Here is a 22,700-nt window from a genome sequence, read left to right on the forward strand (position 1 = left end):
CCTTACTGTCTTGTCATTTTGCACAGATAGTGGTCATGCTTCTTTCCTTTCAAAATCACTCTTCTTCTGAATCAATAGACCTAGTTACCCAGGCAGCTGCGATGACTGACTTTTGCATATCATTAGATCACCTGGATTCAAATCACAATATCCCTACTAATTAGCTGTGAGACTGCGAATCATATATTTAACCTCTCTGCTTTTTTTTTCACATCTGATAATATTAGTGCCTACCCCACAGTGTTTTAATAATACTTAAGTGAGTGTGTATAAAAACAGTTGGTAAGTATCTGAGTACGTAAGTACTCAGTTTCTTATTTTTACTGAAACTCAATAGTGTGTGTGATAGCATTCTCTAACAAGAAGAGTCTGTGAAGACTCTGAGGCAAAGCTGGCATTTGCTGTAGGAGAAAGAAGTAAAATGTTTCTCTCTACCTGCCTTTGGAACACGTGAGTAGTTCGCTCAGGATTGGGGAAGAGGAGATAAGTAAAACTTTATCGGTGACTAAATACAATCTATGACTGCTATAGGAAAAGCAATTTCTGGGTATTGCATACAATTAGTGATGGACTAAGTACCAAAGAGTTCTTTCTACATTTGAACACTCATTAACATCACTAAATACGCAGTAAAAACTCAGGCTCACTCTCTAAGGAAAATATTTATAAAGAATGCCTTGTCATACCAATCAAACCTGGCTTATTAAGGTTTCTGGTAGATCTTTCTTAACACACATAATATTGATGGTCATTGTTGCTGCACTGTGGTTTGTAGGAAGCCTAGAATGAACATCCAGATTCGGAAAACAAATACTTATGGATATAATTAGTCTAAGTTTATTTTAAAAAGGATTCACAAAAGGATTTCTTTGAATTCAGTATTTGTAACCTTATTTGGCATTTGAATTTAACTGTGAATCGAGTGCTATTGAAATAACAATAGTGAATGCTTAGTGAACTCTTACCATTCTAAGTTTTTATACATATTAGTGTATTTACTTTTAAGATAACGCTTTGAAGTTGTTTGTATTATTATCTTCATGTTACAAATTGGGAAACTGAATTGCACAGTTTAAATAACCTGAGTAAGATCACCTAGCTATGATTTCACCTGGGCAGGTTGTCTCTAGAGCCAGAGCTTTGACTCAAACATTTTCCAGGAAAGTGTGCCTTATTGTACCCAGCCATATCACATAATCTTCTAATTTTCCATACCATTCTAGGGCACATGGACTCCCTGAAGTCCAATTATAAACCCCATGATAAAACCTACTACAAATAGTAAATATCTCTAATGTACATGTGTGTATTCCAAAAGTATAAACAATCTTTTAGGAAAATTTTAATTATATAAAGGTTCTAATGTTCTGAAATGGAAAACAACATACAGAATCCCCACACTGTCCTCTTTTAGTGAACCATAATCAGTCTTTCTGTAGCTCCTGGTAGTGGTAGTCTGTGGTAGTGATTAGCACCTATCCCTTCGTTGGAGAACTGCTTTGTCCACTTAAGCTGTGTGATCCCAGCAGAAGCTGCCATACACTAAGCTTCTAACATTGTCAGATTTTAGCTTGCATGTAATGTATTTCCTTTAATGACACGTTATCATCTTTTGACATTGCCTGTTGCAAGTATCATGCCACTATCGCTTTGATTATTTTAATAGTACTTCTAAATATATCTATTACATTCATTTTTCTATTTTATTTTTCTATTTTGTTTTATTTTCATTTGTGTTAAGTCTTAAAAGATTGTGTTGGGGCCCCTGGGTGGCTCAGTTGGTTAAGTGTCTGCCTTCAGCTCAGGTCATGATCTCCCTTTGCCCCTCCCCACTGCTTGTGCTCGCTTGCTCTCTCTCACTTTCTCTCTCTCAAATAAATAAATAAAATCTTTTTAAAAAAGATTATTTTATAGTAAAATATTGTGTTTATTATTTTTTTCTAAAGATTTTATATATTTATTAGAGAGAGCACGAACAAGGCAGAGGGAGAGGGACAAGCAGACTCCCTGCTGAGCAGGGAGCCTGATGTGGGGCTCAATCCCAGGACCCCAGGATGGTGACCTGAGCTGAAGGCAGACACTTAACTGGCTGAGACACCCAGGTGCCCCGATTGTGTTTATATTAAAATATGTGTTATATTTATATTTTATATTAAAATTGTGTTTATGTTAAAATATATTCAAAATACTATTTTATATTTAAAATGTTTATTTTATAAAAAATATTATTGAGCTGACATTATGGGTATGAGTCAATGCCAAAGCATTGACTTATATCTAAGTTTGCTAAGGCTGCCATAACCAAATACCACAGACTGGGTAGCTTAAAAAACAGAAATTTATTTTCTCACAGTTCTGGAGCCTAGAAGTCCAAGATCAGGCTGTTGGCAGGTTTGGTTTCTTCTGAGGCCCTTCTCTTTGGCTTGCAGATGGCTGCCTTCTTGCTGTGTCCTCACACAGTCTTTCCTCTGTGGGTACGCATCCCTCGTGTCTCTGTGTATGTCCAAATTTCCTCTTCTTATAAGGACACCAAGTCACATTGGATTAGGGCCTCATTTTAACTTAATCACCTCTTTAATGGGCCTGTCTCTTAATACAGTCATATTTTGAGGTACTGGGCTTCAACATATGGATTTTGGAGAGACGCAATTTAGCCCATAACAGCATAGCTTCTGGGTTTTTGCACATTGCAATACCAAGTTTATTTTCTTTACAGAGCATGCCATGGAGCTTCTTTCTAAAGATTGCATAAGATAAATTACATATTAATTTTGTATATCATACTACAGGATTCCTGGTGATTATTTAGAACTCTGTCAGTTTTCAAGGTGCCCAAAAAAGGTATCTGAATCTCCTTACGTGCCAGTAGTTTGACAGTTTGAGAGAGAGAGAACTGAGGTCAGAATTCTTTTTCTAAAGTTTTATTACTTCTTTTAGAAACAGCCTGTGATAAAGTTACTTTTTTATTTTTAAGTTTTTAATGGACTTTGTTTTTGGATAAGTTTTAAGAATTGTCCTTTATTAGACATTGTTTTATCACTACAGATATTTCCACAAATATAATACTATGCTTCTTGACAGCAGAGATACTTTATGAGTAAGGATTCATACAGCAGAAAACCAGGGACACATTATGTAATAAATCATTGTTGGAGCAAGTTGAATTACATTTTTGTTACAATTATGTTTGGGTATATTAGAATCTATTATTTTACAATAATAATATCATCTTAAAGATACCTCTTAATATATCCTGTTCCCTCCCTGTTTTCCATCCTAATATTACCATGGTAATCCAAACCAACCACCATCACCACTTCCTAGACCACTTCCGCTGTCTCCCCTTGCTCTCCTGCAATTCATTTTCCACATAGTGGCATAAATGATCCTTTTCAAAAAGTAAAACTAATCATTATTAACCTGCTTGGAACTCTCTGTTGGCTTCTTATTGCAGTTAGAATAAAATGTAAAGTCCTGTTTTTACTCATAAGGCCGTGCTCAGTTTCCGATATATCTACCTGCCTCCTTTTCCCCTAGGTTCAGTATGTTCCATTCACATTGGTCCTCTTTCTTTCTGTTCACGGGATACTATATTTTTTTTAAAGATTTATTTATTTATTTGAGAGAGAGAGCGCGCGAGCACGGGGAAGAGCAGTGGGAGAGGGAGAGAGAAACTTTTAGCAGACTTCCCGCTGAGCGTGGAGCCCAACGCGGACTCCACCACACAACCCTGAGATCATGACCTGAGCCGAAACCAAGAGTAGGAGGCTTAACCGACTGCACCATCCCGGGGCCGCCCTGTGACACTTTAAATTGTTTCCATTTTAGGGCCTTTATATGGGCTATACTTTGTAATCATTGTCTAGAACATTCTGCTTCCAGACCTTCCTATGACTGGCTCCTTTTTTCTCTTCCAAGTCTCATTTCAAGTGTCACCTTCTCGGATTCTTCCTCTAATACTTAGCAGGACCATCTCTGCACCTAGTAACACATAAGCTATTTCTCATATTACTTTGTTTCATTTTCTACATAATTTCAGCACAATCTGAAAATGGTCTTATTTACTTAATTGTTTGTTATCCTTCCCCCACTGAAATGGAAGATTAACTGCTAGTACATTTTAGAAACTTAATAAAGTACCACTTGGTAAAGTCATAAACATAAAATGCAATATAGATTTCAAAGTACTTATTTAAACGTGAAATTCTCACAAAGCTATAGTAATTAAAACGATATGGTACTGCCAAAAAAAAAAAAAACAGACACATAGACCAATGGAACAGGATAGAGATCTCAGAAATAAGCCCCCACATATATGGTCATATTTAATATTTAACAGGGGAGCCAGGAACGCTCAGTGGGGAAAGAATAGTTCTTTAAGAAATGGTGTTGGGAAAATTGGAGAAACATGCAGAACAACGAAACTGGTCCACTATCTTACACCACTCACAAAAATTAACTCAAAATGGATTGAAGACTTACACATAAGACCTGTAAAGTTCCTAGAAGATAACAGGGAAGAAGCTCCTTGACACTGCTTGACACTGGTCTAGGGAATGACTTTTTTTGGGGGGGGGTGTGACTCCAAAAGCACAAGCAACAAAAGCAAAAATCAACAATTGAGGCTATATCAAACCAAAGAGATTCTGCACAGCAAAAGAAACAATAAAAAAAAAAAATGAAAAGGCAACCTGTTGAATGGGAGAAAATACTTGTAAACCATATATTGGATAAGGGGATAGTATCCAAAATATATAAAGAACTGATACAAGTCAATAACAAAAAATTTGATTAAAAGATGGCAGAGAGACTAAATAGACATTTTTCCAAAGAAGACATATAGATCATATAGATGGCCAACAGACACATGAAAAGATGCTCAACATCACTCACCATCAGGTAAATGCAAATCAAAACCACAATGAGATATCACCTCATACCTGTTAGAATGGCTATAATCAAGAAGACAAGAGATAACAAGTGTTAGGAAGGTTGTGGAGAAAAGGGAACCCTTGCACGCTGTTGGTGGGAATATAAATTGGTGCAGCAACTATGGAAAACAGTATGGAAGTTCCTCAAAAAATTAAAAATAGAACTATTGATCCAGCAATTCCATTTCTGGGTATATATCCAAAGGAAATGAAATAGGATATTGAAGAGATATCTGCACTCTCATGTTTATTATGGCACTATTTATAATAGCCAAGTTATGGAAACAGCCTAAGTGTCTGGCAGTGGATGAATGGATAAAGATGTGATATATATTAAATATATGTAAAATATTATTCAAACCATGAGAAAGAAGAAAATCCTGCCATTTGTGACAACATGGGTGGACCTACAGGGCATTATGCAAAGTGAGATAAGTCAGACAGAGAAAGGCAAATATTGTATGATATCACATATGTACAATCTAAAAAAGCCTAACTTGCAAAAACAGAGTAGAATGGTGGTTACCAGAGTTTGGGGATAGGGGAATTGGGGATCTAGTGTTTAAGGGTGCAAACTTAGAACTAGTAAATAAGTCCTGGAGAGCTAATGTATAGCTCGGTAATTATAGCACAGTAATTATAGTCCACATTATGTATTATAAACTTAAAAAGTTGCTAAGACTAGATCTTGATTGTTCCTACCACAAAAAAGAAATAATTATGTGATGTGATGGAGGTGTTAACAAACATTAAGGTGGTAGTCGTATTGCTGTATATAAATGTATTGAGTCAACCTGTTGTTCACCTTAAACTTACACAATGTTATGTGTTAATTATAGCTCACTAAAATAAAAAGGGAAAATCCCATTAACTACAATTAAAAAACAATTCTCTTTATAAATGAAACATAATGATTTCTGGGGGGTGGGGGCACTGTAGTTTTGGCCAGGTTGGGAGAAGGAGGTTGGATAACTAGAGTGTAATTTCTATCACTCTTATTTGGAGAAGGTCTCTCAGGTTAATACTTCATGATAAATTAAAAATTTTAAATATGAGTTATTTAAATATGAGTCCTTAGTTTCTTCTTATTGATAATCAAGCTGTTAAAGAGCAGACTATGTTTCAAGTAAGGACAAACTCAATTGTTTTCCTCGAAAATGCCCCTAGAAATAAATAATGAAAAAATATTCCTGTATTTAGTTTATTTTGATATTCTAGATACCCTTCAGTGAGTGAGATGATGTAGATAAAATTATAATCTCAAATTATTTCTTTTTAACTTAGAATTGGAAATGCGATCAAACACAAACTACCGAGATACATATTTCACCTGCCCTCTGTGAGGCTTTTGTAGCCATCCAAATTGTAAACTATGGTTATAAACTGCATGCCAGCACAAACAGATTGGCTCAGTAAATGAATGGCTCTGTCAATAGCTTCTCCTTCTCATTTAAGCTGATGGACCTGTGCAGTACCCCTCAGTATAAAATGAAATTTTCCCTTTGCTCAAAAAGCAGGAAAAAAATGCCTCAGGTGCTAAAATAGAAGGGTTTTTTCCTTTCTTCTTCAGCCACCCTCTCTCCCAATTTATGAGGGTGGGTTTTATTTGCTAATAGAGAATCTTTAATTTTAAATTATTAGCATGACGTTTATTGTTAATCTTTCTATTGTATAATGCAATTTTAATTCAAATATAAGATCATTTAACTTGTATGTGGAATCAGCAAAATTACAGAATTCATATTTTGTAGCTCGTATACCAGGATAGTGAAAACTACACAAAACTCAACTTTTTAATTTCGCTTCTTGGATATGTGCACATCTATCAACCCTCTCTAGCTTTCTCTGATAAGTAAGAAAGGACAAAAAGGGAAATTAAATCTTTGATGTCCTGTCTTTCCCTTTCCTCCTGTGTCTTCATTTTAGTATAAGTAGTTGGCCAATACAGGAAGTGACACAAGCGACAAAGAATATACTGTTCCTTGGATGCTAATGTTTCTTAGAATGCTCCTGCTTCTCTCTGCGTTTGAAGCAAGTTCTGATTTGAATGACAAGCATGTTCTCTCAGGATTGTCAGGGCCTCTGTTTACTCAGTGACAGACATAACACGCTGACCTTATACTCACTTCAGACTTGCTGAATCTCACGCATTGTGAGTCCACTGGAACACTGTACTCATGAGGCCCTGAGAATACTAATGAGAATAGAGTGGAAAGGAACAGTGGACACACATATTGTGCACATCTTCTCTGTTTACTTCTATGCTCCATTGTCCCTTTAGACTTTATTTACAAAATGCAAGTTCAAAGATAAAATTATTAAACATTTCAAGATGGTGGGGCGCCTGGCCTGCTCAGTCAATGGAGCATGTGACTCTTGATTTCGGGGTTGTTAGTTTAAGTCTTAAAAAAATTTTTTTAAGATGGTGATGGGAGAGCATTAAATCAGGGTCAGGGCCTCTCTTAATGCAGGTACCTGTATAACTGCATTGTACCTGTGCCAGCACTGTCACCTGTATCAACCTCCCTGGATGCACCCACCTTTCCTTTAATGTATGTATGGGGAAACTCTGTATATTGTAAACCCACCAGCTTAAAATCTTTGAGGGAAGCATCAAGGTTACATATTTTCCTGGGTCCCTGGAACACCACTGCCCAAGGTATTAGTTTATTAAGAGCTCTTCCGTTGATCCTGAGCAAAAGGAGCTGCATTTAAATTTAGCAAATCAAGGCTTTTTGACAAACAAGGTCAGAATAAATGGTCTCCACAAAAGCCAAAAGCTTTTGATTTTAAAAGAAAATAATAATGCCACAGCATATTTGGTAAGAGCTAAAACTGAATAGGAGCATTGCTATTTCAACAAAATAAATGAAATATGCAACTTAGAATTTTTCCAATTTTTAAAACTTTCTATAACTGTGTATAGACAAATATGCATTCACAGGTCCAAGCAAGACATTATATACAGTTAAAAAATACACCTTTTGAGCCCTGCCTTGGTTAGATATAACTTCCCTAGAGCTAAGCCATTAATGTGAGCAGTGGGGGATCTGTAAGGCGGACCCATCCAACCATGGTACTTATTATTTATTTCAGTCAATAGGGTTTCCTGTCATTCCATGGTAACATACTGCAATATGACAAGTGTCTGGCAAATACATATAGGTTTTTAGTTAAAAAGGGGACCAGAATATTAGTATATGTTTATTACACTACTGTATGTTTATTAGAGTATATTATTTTATAGGAAAGTAATAATGGCTGAGAAATGCTCATTCATTCATCCACTAGTGGTTGAGACATATGAATTCTAGCTCATCTGGTCGTTGATGTTTTCATAGAGAAGAAATTTGAGTTAAGCCTGAAAGAATGGAAAGCGTTTCTTTGAAAGTGGAGAGTTTTATACTGGCTACATGCCCTTCGTCAGATGTGTGATTTACAAAGATTTTCTCTGGCTTATCTTTTCATCTCCTGCCAATATCTTTCACAGAGCAAAATTTTCTAATTTATTTTTGTCATTGAACCATAATTAACATACAGTGTTATATTAGTTTCAGGTGTACAACATAGTGATTCAACAATTCTATACATTACATGGTGAGTCAGAGCTCACCATGATAAGTATAGTCACCGTCTGTCACCATACCATGTTATTACAATATTATTGACTATATCTCCTATGCTGTACTTTCCAACTCCATGACTTAATTTTATAACTCGAAATTTGTACCTCTTAATCCCCTTTTTCTATTTCACCCATCCCCCCAACCACTTCCCCTCTGGCAGCTGCCAGTTTGTTCTCTGTATTTAAGAGTCTGGTTTTGTTTGTTTTGTTTTTTAGATTCCACATATAAGTGAAATCATAGGGTATTTGTCTTTCTTTCTGAGTTATTTCACTTAGCATAATACCTTCTAGGTCCATCCATGTTGCCACAAATGGCAAGAGCTCATTCTTTTGTATGAGTAATATTCCATTATATATATGTGTGTATGTATATCCATTCTTTATTCATTATATAGTATCTAGATTATTACATATCTTATTATACATATTATATATATAATCTTTATCCACTCATTTATGGGTGAACACTTGGGTTGCTTCCATATGGTGGCTAGTATAAATAATGCTTCAATAAACATAGAAATGAATATATCTTTTTGTATTAGTGTTTTCATTTTCTTTGGGTAAATATCCAGTAGTGGTATTACTGGATTATATGGTACTTCTATTTTTAATTTTTTAAGGAACCTCCATATTGTTTTCCAGAGTGACTGCACCACTTTATATTCCTACCAAGAGTGCTCAAGTATTCCCTTTTCTCCACATATTTGCCAACACTTGTTATTTCTTGTTTTTTTGATACTAGCTATTCTGAAAGGTGTGAGGTGATATCTTCATCGTGGTTTTGATTTGTATTTGCCTGATGATGAGTGATGCTGATCATCTTTTTATGTGTCTGTTGGCCATCTGGATGTCGTCTTTGAAGAAACGTCTATTCGTGTCCTCTTGCTTTTTTTTTTTTTTTTTAATTTGAAGCTGTCATTTTTATTATTTACATTCCCACTCAGGACGTTCACACTTGGTATTCCCTTTGGAATTCTATTCCCTTGATTTTTCTTTCTTTTGGGTTTTTTTTTTTTGTAATTTTAAAATTTTAATTCCAGTACCGTTAATATACAGTATTATATTAGTTTCAGGTGTACAATATAGTGACTCAGCAATTCCATACATTGCTCAATACTTATCATGAGTGTACTCTTTAATCCTCTTCACTTACTTCACCCATCCTCCGTACCCCCACCCCTCTGGTAACTATCAGTTTGTTCTCTAGAGTTAAGGGTCTGTTTCTTGGCTTCTGATTGTTTTGTTAGTGTTCAGTCATATGAGATTTTTATATTTTGTGTATTAATGCCTTATTGGATATTTGATTTGCAAATATCCACTCCCATTCACTGCTTTTTTGTTTTGCTAATGGTTTCCTTTGCTATGCAAAGCTTTTTATTTTGGTGTAGTCCCAATAATTTATTTTTACTTTTGTTTCCCTTGCCTGAGGATACATATTCGTAAATATTTTGCTAAGGGTGATGTCCAAGAGATTACTGCCTATGTTTTCTTTTAGGAGTTTTATGGTTTCAGGTCTCCCATTTAGGTCTTTAATCCATTTTGAGTTTATTTTTGTCTATAGCGTAAGAAAGTGGTCCAGGTTCATTCTTTTGCATCTGGCTGTCCAGTTTTCCCTATACCATATGTTGAAGAGACTAGCTTTCTCCCATTGTATATTCTTGCCTCCTTTGTTGAAGATTAATTGACCATATAAGTGTGGGCTTATCTCTGGGATGTCTATCTGTTTCATTAACTTGTCTTTTCATTCTCCTGTCAGTATCTTTCACAGAGCAAAATTTTCTAACCTTGATCAAGTCTAATCTACCAATTTTTTTCTTTTATGTATTGTGCTTTTGGCGTTGTATCTAAGAACTCTTTTCTTAACTAAGGGTCACAAAGATTTTTTTTCTGTTTTCTTCTAAAAGTTTTGTTGTTTGAAATTTTATATTTGGGTCTAAGATCCATTTTGAGTTAGTTTTTTTATGTGGGTCAAAGACAAGCCACAGAAAAATTTGCATGTCAATGTCCAATTGTTCCAGCACTATTTGTTGAAAAGACCATTCTTTCTCTACTGAATTGCCTTTGCACCTTTGCCAATAACCAATTGACCATATTTTTTTTTTTAAAGATTGTATTTATTTATTTGTTAGAGAGAGCACAAGCAGGGGAAGCTGCAGGCACAGCAGGCAGAGGGAGAAGCAGGCTTCCCGCTGAGCAAGGAGCCTGATGTGGGACTCTATCCCGACCATGACCTGAGCGGAAGGTAGACGCTTAACCGGCTGAGCCACCCAGGTGCCCCTCAATTGACCATATTTATATTGGTGTATTTCTGGACTCTTAATCTGTTCAATTGATCTGTGTGTCTGTTTTCACCAATACCCCACTCTCTTGATAAAGCTACTCTCTTGTAATTTTACAGTAAGTCTTAAAATCAGGTCACAGAAGTCCTTCAACTTGGTTCTTTCTGTTCAGAAAAACAACCCAGTTTTTAAAATGGGCAAAAGCTTTGGTCAGACACTTTACCAAAGAAGATAGTGGATTGGAAATAAGCAAATGAAAAGGTGCTCAACATTTTTAGTCATTAGGGAAATGTAAATTAAATACTGCTAGACACCTAGCAGTGACAGACCAAACAAACCCATCACTCCCCCCACAGGCACCTGAAAAAAAACACCTCACAATACCAAGTGTTGGTGAGAATGAGAATTGGAACTGTCCTGCATTACTGGTGGGAATGTGAAATGGTGCAGCCACTGTGGGAGAAGTTTGGCAGTTTCTTATAAAGTTAAATGTACACTTACCATGGGGCCTAGCAATCTCACTCCTGGGTATTTGCTCAAGTAAAACGCAAATATACGTCCACACAATAAAACCTGTATGTGAATGTTTAGAGTAACTTTATTCATAATCACCAAAAACTGGAATAAAAATGTCCCTCAACTGGGAAATGGATAAATAATGAAATGCTACCATGCGATAAAATGGAAGAAACTGCTAATACACACAGTAACATTAGATGACTCTCAAATACATTATGTGAAGTGAAGGAAGTCAGAATCAAAAGGCTATATACGATGTAATTATATTTATGACATTTTTGAAAAGACAAAACTACGGAACTGAAGAACAGATCAGTATTGTGTGGGAGGAGGGCTGACTACAAGGGGTGACATAAGGAGATTCTGTGTGTGTTCATGTGCTTGTGTGTGTGTGTGTGTGTGTGTGTGTGTGTGTCGGGCATGCAGGTTTGGAACTGTTCAGCAACTTGATGGTGCTGGTTACGTGCCTGCATTAGTCAAAACTCATAGAACTGTACACCAAAAAGAGTGAATTTTACTGTATTTAAATTAAAAAGAAATTAAACTACATGTAGGGGCATAAAGTATTCCATTGCTGGAGGGGAAGAGGGAGAGGATAGAACCCTAAGGAAGCAGGCAAAGAAACTGTTTAAGAACTTGAGAAGGGCTCCCCTAAGGGTGAAAATCTTATATATGAATAGGAATTTATAAATGGAAAATTCATTCATTTACTCCATCTCAATGAATCCTCATAAGAACCAGTGAGGTCAGAATTATTATTTGTGATTAATAGACCCAGAAATCAAGGCTGAGAAAAGTTACGAGGGGGGATTTGGTGAAGTTTGTAACTCTGTAACTGTGAAGCTAAGACCTGAATCTTGGCCTTTTGATTCTTTCCCGTTCTCTTTATTCCCTCACATCATTTTATTCATTTCCTTCCTTGCTTTTATCACAATCTGTAGATGGTCTGTGAATTTGTTTTCTTGCTTACTGTCTGTAACTCCCTCTGGACTCCAGGAGAGGATCCCTGACCCTGCATTTCCCTGTCATATCCTCAGAACCCCTCACAGTGTTTGGCACATAATAGGTCCTCAAAAAATTTCTTGAGTGGATAACCATTGGAATTAGAAAGCAAAGATGGAGTCTGATTATATCTGGTATTATCCTTTTAAATGTGTGTGCCATCTGTAGTGATGGGAACAGGTATGTGCTCCTTGTCCCATTCTTTAACCCAGTAGTTCTCAAATCTGGCTGTACAACAGACTCACCTGCAGATCTTTTTAATTATTTATTTATTGTTTTTAAATTTTTTCATCAAAGCAAAGTGAAGTGATATTCTAAGATTTGTAACATTAAGGATCCCCCAGCCCCACTGTTACTTTTCAGTTCCCATCACCAGCTCCATAGTTGGACTTTTCTTTGAGCACTGGTGTTTATCCTTCCTACCATGAAGCATACTTATAGCAACCTTTCTTCATTTTTCAGTGTTAGGAATTATCTGCTGATTCCCACTATGGAAGAAGTAGATTTAGCTCTCTCACATTACTTCCACTCATAGTTTCCTTAACCCTATTCTTAAAATATTGTAGTACCTACAATATTATAATTTGGGGCTAAATCAATTTTCAGTTCTTAGATTAGAAAGATTATGTAATTAATTTTTAAGGCTGAGTTATAATGCTAATACATCTTTCTGTGTAGTGAAATATGTTGAGAATTCATTGATCCCATTTTTTTCTTCTTGGAGATAATCAGTTCTGGAGACTTTCTTCTCCTGCCTCAGTTTGTACTGGTTGCTTTTTAGGCCTGTCATATGGTTGTAATCCTAGAAATTTCTTTCACCGTCATCTTGAGTATTCCCTTTTCCTTTCTCCGGTGTTGATCCAAGTCTTCATCTTTTTTTAAATTCCCCTTTTTGGTGGAAAACATCTTCGAGTACCTCCTTGAGAAAAAGATTCCATAGGAATAAAGCTTTTTGTAATCTTGCGTGTCTGAGGACACCTTTATTTTATCTTAAACTAAATAAAATTTTTATTACCTTGATTTGAATCTCACTTTTTCATACAGCATATGTTTCAAATGAATTGTTTGGTAGAAAATAATTAATAACCTGTACATTTTCATAAAATTTTCATTTTCATTTCATTCCTAACTGCCAGAATTATTAGTCTTGGCTAATCATTTTCATATATAACCTTAAATTGTTTTTAAGATTGCTTTATTTTATCTTAGACTTGATTGGTTGGGTGTGTAGGGAATTCTAGATTATAAATACTCTCCCTTTGGAGTTTAAAGATATTTCTCTATTTTCTTCTGGTTTACAGTATCATTATTGAAAAGCCCAATTCTCTTCTCTGTTATAATGCCTAATCCTCTGTCTGCAGTCTGTTATTCTATCTGAAGTATTTAAGGGATTCTCTTTATCTCTGCTGTTCTGACATTTCAGGATTAAATGCCTTTCTGTGAGTCTTTTTTATTCATTTTGCAAGGCACTCATTAGATGGATTTCAATCTGGAAAAACACTTCTTTCACTTCTGGGAAAATGTCTTTCTTTGATAATCCCCCCTCCCTCCCCCACCCAATCCACCTCTTCTTCTCTTTTTAGAACTCCTAGAGGCTGGATGGTCCATCTCCTGGATTGGGTTCTAGGTAGTTTACCATGAACATCTTTGTGGTAGACATCTTTGCTGCAAGCATTTTGCCGCAAACTTTTTTGCTGCATAACTAATTGGCCCTAAAGCAATTTTGTCATAAAAGATAAAATAAAGAAAATAAAAGAGGGACATTTAAAAAGGTCATAGCAAAACATGAAAAAATTAGTAAAATTATTAATCTCTTCATTGATTAAGAGAGGCATCAGTCTTCCAAACACTAAGATGCAATATATATTTTTTAAGATTTTATTTAGTTATTTATTTGAGAGAGAGAGAGCAAGAGAGCATGAGCAAGGGGAAGGGGCAGAGGCAGAGGGAGAAGCAGGCTCCTGGCTAAGCAGAGAGCTTGATGCGGGGCTGCATCCCAAGGCTGCGGGATCATGACCCAAGGTGAAGGCAGACACTCAACTGACTGAGCCACCCAGGCGCCCTAAGATGCAGTATTTTTAACTGAGCTTTGTATTGCATTGTGAAAGTTCTCTACACTGTTGTTTATTCTTGGCATATTATCACATGCTCCTTGATATTCTAAAGTTCAATCGGAAATGTGGAAGAGATGTTAATGCTGTAATGCATTTCTGAGCTTTGTTATCATTGTAACTGATATGTTACCATTTTCTAGGACAGTATGTAATCTGGCTTTACACTCTATTCACACTTCCAGCAAATTTTATCACCGTATTTTCTATCAAGTCAATAAACATAGTTGTTATCCACTATTTTAAGACCACCACGTCTACTGTATAGACCATTATGAGGGCTGGCTAAGATTTATATAATATAAAAATGGGAACTTTGTCACTGGAGAATTGAAACCAAACTGTCAGCCAGTTATTTTATCTTTTATGGCAAAATTGCCTTACAGCTAATCAGTTATGTGAGAAAATGCTTGCAGCAATGATGACTACAGCAAAGATGCTTATGGTGAAAATACCGGACACACCTGGATTGATCCTAGATTTTCTTTTCTCTCATGTTTTTCAACTGTTTGTCTTTTTGTTCTTTTTCGGAGACTTTGCAACTTCATTTTATCATCTTCTTTTGAACTTTAAAATTTCTTATTTTTTAATTTCCAAAAGATCATTTTTTTCCTTTGAAAATTTCTTTAAGAAAAGAGCATCTGTTGTCAATCATGGATCTTTTCTTTGTTTAAGAATATCACTAACAGTTCTCAGATTTTTGTTTTGTTTTGTTTTCTGCTGTGGTTACATTCAATCCCCCCTCCCCCCATTTTGTTTGTTTGTTTTGTTGTCTGAATTTCATGACTGGTGATCCCCAGATGTCTATTCATATGTAAGAGTGAGAGAAGTTGCCTGCCTAGCTGGAACTTGTGGATTGGCAGACCTCATTTTGATGTGATTAGGCAGGTGATCACACTGTTGAAAATCACCTCCCAGTATCCATAAAAGTATTTTTCCTTAGGTAAGACAGTTTCCTTTCAAAGGAATCCTCTGATATCCTCTCTGCTGGATACAAATCTGGAAAGTGCCATTATAGGAGCTAAGTGGGAGAGGAACTTTCATAGTTCAGTATGCAGACTTTCACTTACTCCCTTCACCCCAATGTGCAGTAAGTCACCTCACCCCTATACTCAGCTAGCTAGCCCATGTCTTCAAGGCCAGGGCTTCTCCAGTTTACCCTCACCAGGGAGTATATCTTATTGTTTCTGGATTAGGTTAGGGCAGTATGTCACCCAGCTGTTTGGTTGGGAAGTGATGTGAAGGTTTACTGACTCCTGATACAGATTATCAACCAATTCTGTTGTTTTCAGCCTTTCTTCTCACTAATGCCTTCAGAGATTCCTGGGCCTTGGATTCCTGCTGATCTGGATCTGTATTTATGTCGTGACAAGGAGTTTGGGGAAGGAGCAGAGACTAAGTGCCTGTATTTAATCCACCATGTTGGCCAGATTCACTGTTCTCATTCCAAACAGATTTTCTCAACTCTTCCCAGACATTTCAAGTTGGAATCTTTGGAGGGTAAATCGAGGAGTGTGTATTTTTGAAAATGTTCTCAGGTACTTCTGATGAAGCTAGTGTACTAATCCACATTTGGAAGTCATGACTCCAGTGCTCACCCTCTGGTACACATTTGACAGTTACCTCTGAAGTCCCAGTGAACTAGGAAGAAGGGAATGAGGAAAAAGGTAAATTTTGAGAAAAGGATGACATAAAAAGGGACAGGCCTTGAGTGATCCAGGGGCATTTTGGGGAGGACATATCTTGGTTGGGGGTGTTGACAGTCATATTTCTCAATGGGGAGCAGGGCAGGGAAGCAGGGGAAGCAGTATCAGAGTGCTAGAGGACAGCCAGTCTTTTGCTAGGAGGGATGGTTGTGAGATGGTGTTAATGGATTTGAGATCTAGTTTGAAGACAGAATAGAAATTTTCCTCCTCCTACTCTATTTCACCTTCTTTTCTCCCCTCCTTTATTTTCCTTGCATACATTTGTAAAATAAAGGAAGCCATGAAATGAATTATGAGAAACTATTAAACAGGGAAATGGGAGAGGAGGGTATAAGTGGTGGAGAGCTAAGGAAAGAACTTCTAAAATAATTTTTAAAAAAGATTTTATTTGTTTATTCATTTATTTAGAGTGGGGGAGGGAAGAGCAAAGGGAGAGGAGAGAGAATCTCAAGCAGACTCCCCACTGAGCATGGAGCCTCACATAGGGCTCCATCCCATGACCCTGAGATTATGACCTGAGCTGAAGTCAAGAGCCAGTCACTTAACTGACTGAGCTATCCAGGCGCCCCTAAAGTAATTTTTAATTAATTGCTGAAGGTTTGACATCCACGTTATTGTATTCATTTTTCCAGGTAACTAATGTTATTAGAACAGACAAAAATTGGTATTTGGTAAAATGGAATCTATACTAAGGATTTTTTTATCTATAGCTAGGCAGTGCTGTGGCATTTTAAAAGTCTTGGTAGTACTTGGTATAGATCTAAATTTTAATGACAGAAGAGTCTCTTAATCCTATGCTAACAACTTCAACTAAGATACATATCCCTCCAGGCCCTGTGGGGGTGTCTAGTATTTTATAAAGCCTATGGATCACATAGACAGGAAATTATTTTCCTTTATTCTTCCATACTTTCCCTACTTTACAAGATGTAAGAAAAGTTGCACAGTATTTTTGAAATCAGATGAAATCAAGTGTTTATTAAATTTGTTGCAATGCAAAGTGATAATTAAAACAGATGGGAAATTTAAACTGGATTTGCTGTAATTGCTTTTTTCAGCTTCAAAAGTATAGGTTTTTACCACATTCATTTACTTCAAGTACATTCACTCAAAATTGCATTTCTTAGCACAATGCTTGGCATATGGCAAGCAGTTTTTAAGTTTCTTGAGTGAATAGGTGAGAGCCAAGAAAATTGTTGATGAACTGGAAAGATTCTTACTGTTTTCAGAGATTTGAGTTCCTTATAAACATATAAACAGGCACACACACAATGTATATCAAACCATTCTAATTCACCATTAGACTTTTATTTGAAACTACTTTCTCCAAATATGTAATAACTAATTTACCAAACACATCTTTCTAGATTTAGATTCCCTTTGTATAAAGACAGAGAAATCCTCAGGGTCTTGGAAAAGATATGCCTCGGCGGAGCAATCCCCAAAGCTGTTATTTTGGCTTTACCTAACTATTTAATGCACAGACATTCATGGATTTCATTTATATTGACATGATATATATCACAACATTTAATATTCACAGAAAATTAATTTCCATTTTAAGATGTTTATTCACACATGCTTAGTTTGTGCAGTTAGCAGTCACTACAAAATACATACCAAACATTAACCTTGTTATCATTTCTGATTCTATTAAAATGTATTTGTAATTCAGCAGTTAGTATCATCTGAGATCATTTTTGAGAACAAATTAAAAACTAAAACATAACAATTTTCCTTAGCTTCCTAGTCTCAATAGTTTGGGCATAAGTATACAGGAAAATAGAATTAAAAACAAAATCTTCTCCCAACTCAGAAATCCTCTGCACAAAGTAATGAAGGAATAAAACACAGCATTAAACCAGAATGTGATGTGCATTATAGGCAATTAGGAAAGAGATTGTAAAGACAGAAATTTCACCCCTTTGTATACCCAAGCAAATACAACGCATTACGTACGTTTTCAAGAACCAGTTCTCAAATAAGAGGCCTTGACAATACCATTTGCGTGCGAAATTCATCTTAATTTCATTTTGTAATTGGGGTGAACATCTGTGTTAACTAATTAGCTTTGTCCAGAGGAAAAACAACCTTCTCGTATCTTTATGACGGAAGGTAGTTTAGCAAGTTGGAGTGATTTGCCCACTGAAGTTAGAATCTTAGTTTCCCATGGAAAGTTATTTCCCTTTGCTTTTTATGGCAGTATAATTGACATAATATTGGTTTCAGGTGTACAACATGATTCAGTATTTGTATATATTGCAAAAGGATCACCATGATAAGTACAGTTCACATCTGAAACTGTATAGTTACATGAGTTTGTCTTTTTTTTTCCACTTGTGATGAGGACTCCTAAGATTTTCTACCTTAGCAACTTTCAAATGTGCAATCTAGTATTCTTACTATAGTCACCATGATGTATGTTACATCCCCATGGCATATTTATTTTGTAACTGGAAGTTTGTGCCTTTTGACCCCCTTCATCCATTTCCGTTCTACCCCCAACGATCAATCTGTGAGTTGTTTTTTTTTTTTTTTTTAAGATTCCACATAAAGTAAGGTATTTGTCTTTCTCTGCCTGACTTATTTCACTTAGCACAATGTCATCAAGGTCCATCCTCAAGGTTGCAAGTGACAAGATTTCATTCTTTTTTTTCTGGCTGAATCGTATCTCATTGGGTGTACGTGCATCTATCTATGTAGATATCTATAATTATATATCACATTTTCTTTATCCATTTCTGGGGGCTGGTATGTCTCTTGATGTTCACATTTCAGAGTGATATCTTGATATCTCCCAAGTCTTTAAAGACATTCCTGGAATGTAAAGCTGACAAAACATTAGCTGACAGAGACCTAACTAGTTTTAAAGAGGATGTATATACAATTCAAAGAAATAAGAATGTATTCAACAATTACAGGTTTTCTAAGACAAATGTTCTGAGGGGAATCCCTTCTCACATCTTTTAGAGGAAGAATTAAGCCTCTTAATTTTTTTTTTTTTTTTTGTCTTTACAGCATGTTTTGCTTTCTTTTGACTTTGAAACAGCGGACAAGAAAAGTCCAATTTAAGATTTGTTTATGTGTAGAGCTGTTCACTACGGTTAAACAACTAACACTGTTGAAAAAAAAATATTCACCATTCTTCTTTGGCTTCCACGTAATTCAAAAGTTTTAGAGGGGGAGGGTGGAGATGGGGTTGCCATTAATTTGCCCCAAGCAAAGAATGTGGTTCAACCAATGTACAGGATACAATGCCTTAAAAAGACGGCTATAGGAACACACCGTCGAATAGTGACTAATAACACCTATCATACTGTTACAGATCACCTAATTATCTTTGTTTAGCTCACATTACTCATTTTCCACTAAGTCCTTTTGGGGAAGGACGCTTCCGAAACAATCCTCACCGGAAGAGCAAACCAATTTGGGTTCTTCGCGCATTCTAGCCTCTGGAAGAGGTAAGGGCTTATCATTACAGGGGACCACTCGCAGGACCTGCTGTACGCTTAACAACATCCATCCCAATTCCAGCATTGAGTGTCTAACCCTCTTTTTTAAAAAAGACAGTCTCAGGCACTGGGAATTACAGGAATGAGAAAGACACAGTTCCTGCCTTAGCCGAAAACCATTCTAAAAGTATCAATGTTATAGTTGATGCAACTAAAATATTACAGGAAAAGGTGAATGATTTTGAGGGTGAAAAGTGCGTATTCAGGGGTGCGGGGTCGCGGCCCCAAAGCGGCTTCCGTTCTTTGAGATTTCAGCACCCGGGATCGCCCAGCACCCCGCGGGCACACTTAACATTTTAATCACGACTCCGCCCCCACCCTCCGAATTCCTTTCCGGCTGCGGACCGGCCGGGTAGTCCCTTCCAGACGGCCCCTGCTTATCACCCCCGGCCCGGCCACTTCCCGGTCGCGGCCAGGCGAGCCTCCCAAAGTTTCCTGTGACGCCGCCGTCCGCCTCCGGCCCCATCCCGCCCTCACTCCCACCCCCGCAGCCCTGGACGCCGAGTAGAGGAGCGGGGTCACAGGGACCAGGAGGGCAGTACGAACAGGAGGACCTTGAGACCCCACCCGAGCTGGGTAGCGGACCCAGAGGGCGGCAGCCACAGGTCCACGCCCCCTTTCGCCGCGCCCGCAGCCCCGGGTCCGCGCGCGCCCACCTGGCCTGGAGCCCGAATCCCACCTCTACCGGGTCCAGGGCCAATCGGCCGCGCCCCGCCTCCTGGGAGGTGGGGGAGGAGGGGGTTGGGGGCCGGGCGGCAGCTCCCGCCTCTAGCTCGTGCCCATTGGCTGGGGCCTCGAGGGTGCCCGAAGACCGGAGTGCAGTTTGATTGGCCGCAGAGGCTCGTGACAGCGGCGCCTATTGGCTGTGGCAGCCCCCGTGACGCGGGGTGGCGACTGGCTCCCGGGTCTGAGGGGCTCCTGCTTGTCAGGTTCTAGGTAGGTGAGTTTCGCGCCGCCGGCGGCTGGCGCTGTTGCCCGGGGCAACGCCGAGGGAGGGGGGAAGAGGAGGGCAGGCAAGCGGAGAACGGGGGCAACACTCCCTGCCCGCAGGGGGGCGCCCGGGACTCAGACCTGGCTGCGGCGGCTGCGCCGAAGGCTCTTCCTCCGCCCTCGGCCACCCCTACTCCCGCCGCAGGCTGCAGGGTCTCCCGCCCGTCCTCCACCCGCGGCAGAGCATTCTTGGTTGGGGTTCGGGCCGGGCTGCACACCCAGCCCGGCGAGGCAGGCCCCTCCCACCAACCCGGGACTGGAGGCTGAGGGGGCGGGTGCCGGCGCGAAAGGGTTGAGGCGGGCGCAGCGGCCCCGCCCCGTCGCCGGGTCGGTGGGCTGCGGGATGTGGGGCGGAGTTAAGCGGTGCTATTGGGCACCGCCCATCACGCCCGCACCCCCTTGTCTTCTAGCGCTCCTCTCCTGGCGCAGCCCTCGGGCTGGGGCGGCCACCCCCAACCCCTAGGTGTTCCCTCAATCCCATCCTACCTCTTGGGCCCTGAAGTCCCCCTTGACCCGCGCAGCCCGTCCCGAGCATCAGCCTCCCGACCTCCCGCTTTTATCCCCCACCTTCGATCCCTGCTCCTGTCTTGGCCAGAGGTGACCCCCAAGACGTAGTCAAGAGAAAAACTGTTAAGTGTGAAGCTCATGCAACCGGGGCAGTTTCTGCTCTGTACTCTCTTGGCCATTTAGGGTTGAGGAGGTGTTTCGAGGCACCTCTGGGTTAGTTTTCTGCCTCAGAATCTTCTCGGTATCAACTTTCTGAAACGATAATTGTGTTGGTGTTGGTAGAGCCGGGCCGGCTACGTTGTGCACAAATTAACTGTGAAGTTGTCGTTTTTTACTTTGTACATTTGTGATCTTGATTTCCAGTGCAGTGCAGTCCCAAATCTAATAACTTATTAAGGCTGTTAGTCTTTCATTTTCGTTCGCCCTAATGGTTAAAAAAAAAAAAAGCTGCATACATTCATAGTGGTCTGTCACTTTGACATTTAACTGCTCGAAAGGTGCAGTAGTACCATTTTCCTCTTTCTCCAGGTATTCTAAGTTAATGAAACAATTTCCCCAGTGGAGTCACTATGTATAAAAGTGTTACGGGAAAACCAGTAAAAAACCAAAACTATTTTAGTGATAAAAGACTAGAAAACACTTTTTAACCTATGGAATGGGAATAGGATTAAAAAAAACCCCTTGCATTATGTAATTATTTCAAGAGTGTAGTGTTGTAGTCTCGGTATACCTGTGTAGTCTTTAGAAAGAAATATTCAAGAACCACTCATTTGTCAGAATGCAAAGGAAGGCTGCATGTAGCCTTGTAATCCAGTAATCTTTTTTGCTAGTACTCTTGAACCAAGGGAACTATACTTCCAAAGGTACTGAGACTATATTAAGAGAGTATGTAGGCATACTTGGAAACCTTTTACCTGCCCTTTTTTTTTTTTTTCTTTTCCCCTGAATGGCCTTTGGTCAAGATCTGTTTCTCTTCTGCACTAATGGTAGGCAGCATTAAATAGATCCCAGGTAAAATTAGGGACCAGTTAATGCAGCTTCTGCACTAAGGTTGATGTCAGTAGTTTGGAAGTAAGAATTCACACTTTTGGTAGACAAATCACTTTCATTTCATCTTCAACTATTACATAGTTATAACTCTGGTCTGTGAACTTCCAAGCTGCCATTTTATTTTCTCCTTTATTTTACTATGTATGAAAATTTTCAAACAATGAAGTAAGGTTGAATTGTACAGTAGCTACCCAACCATCTACACAGCAATAACATTTCCCGGATAGCTGTTACAGATAGTAAATATAAAGGAAAAGGGGAACTGAAATGATCAAGTTTGAAAACCAGCATAAATATATAACATACCAAAATATCGTAAGAGCTTAATTTCTCTTTGCAGATGGAAATAATGTTTATAAAAACTATAGGAATTTAATTTCCATGAGACTTACAAAGCAATCTTGTGAGTGAGTAGGAAGTCATGTTTGTACATCAAGGCCCAGATGAGTAAGTTGCATTTTGGTA

General features: G+C 38.3%; 1 protein-coding gene across 2 annotated transcripts in view; it reads left to right on the plus strand.

The window, feature by feature from the left end:
• Positions 1-20,569: 20,569 nt before the first annotated feature.
• The window catches only part of FER (FER tyrosine kinase), a 427,371-nt gene continuing 425,240 nt past the window's right edge, over positions 20,570-22,700 (plus strand). The window contains exon 1 of one of the 2 annotated variants that reach the window (XM_028102607.2): positions 20,570-20,624. The gene's annotated coding sequence lies outside the window, so the exon portion shown is untranslated. The remainder of the gene's footprint in view (positions 20,625-22,700) is intronic. The other variant, XM_028102608.2, reaches the window with a different exon arrangement.

The sequence above is a fragment of the Eumetopias jubatus genome, unplaced genomic scaffold, assembly GCF_037043125.1.
Source record: "Eumetopias jubatus isolate StellerSeaLion01/CBP00866 unplaced genomic scaffold, mEumJub1_p1.0 scaffold_5, whole genome shotgun sequence".
Lineage (NCBI taxonomy): Eukaryota > Metazoa > Chordata > Mammalia > Carnivora > Otariidae > Eumetopias > Eumetopias jubatus.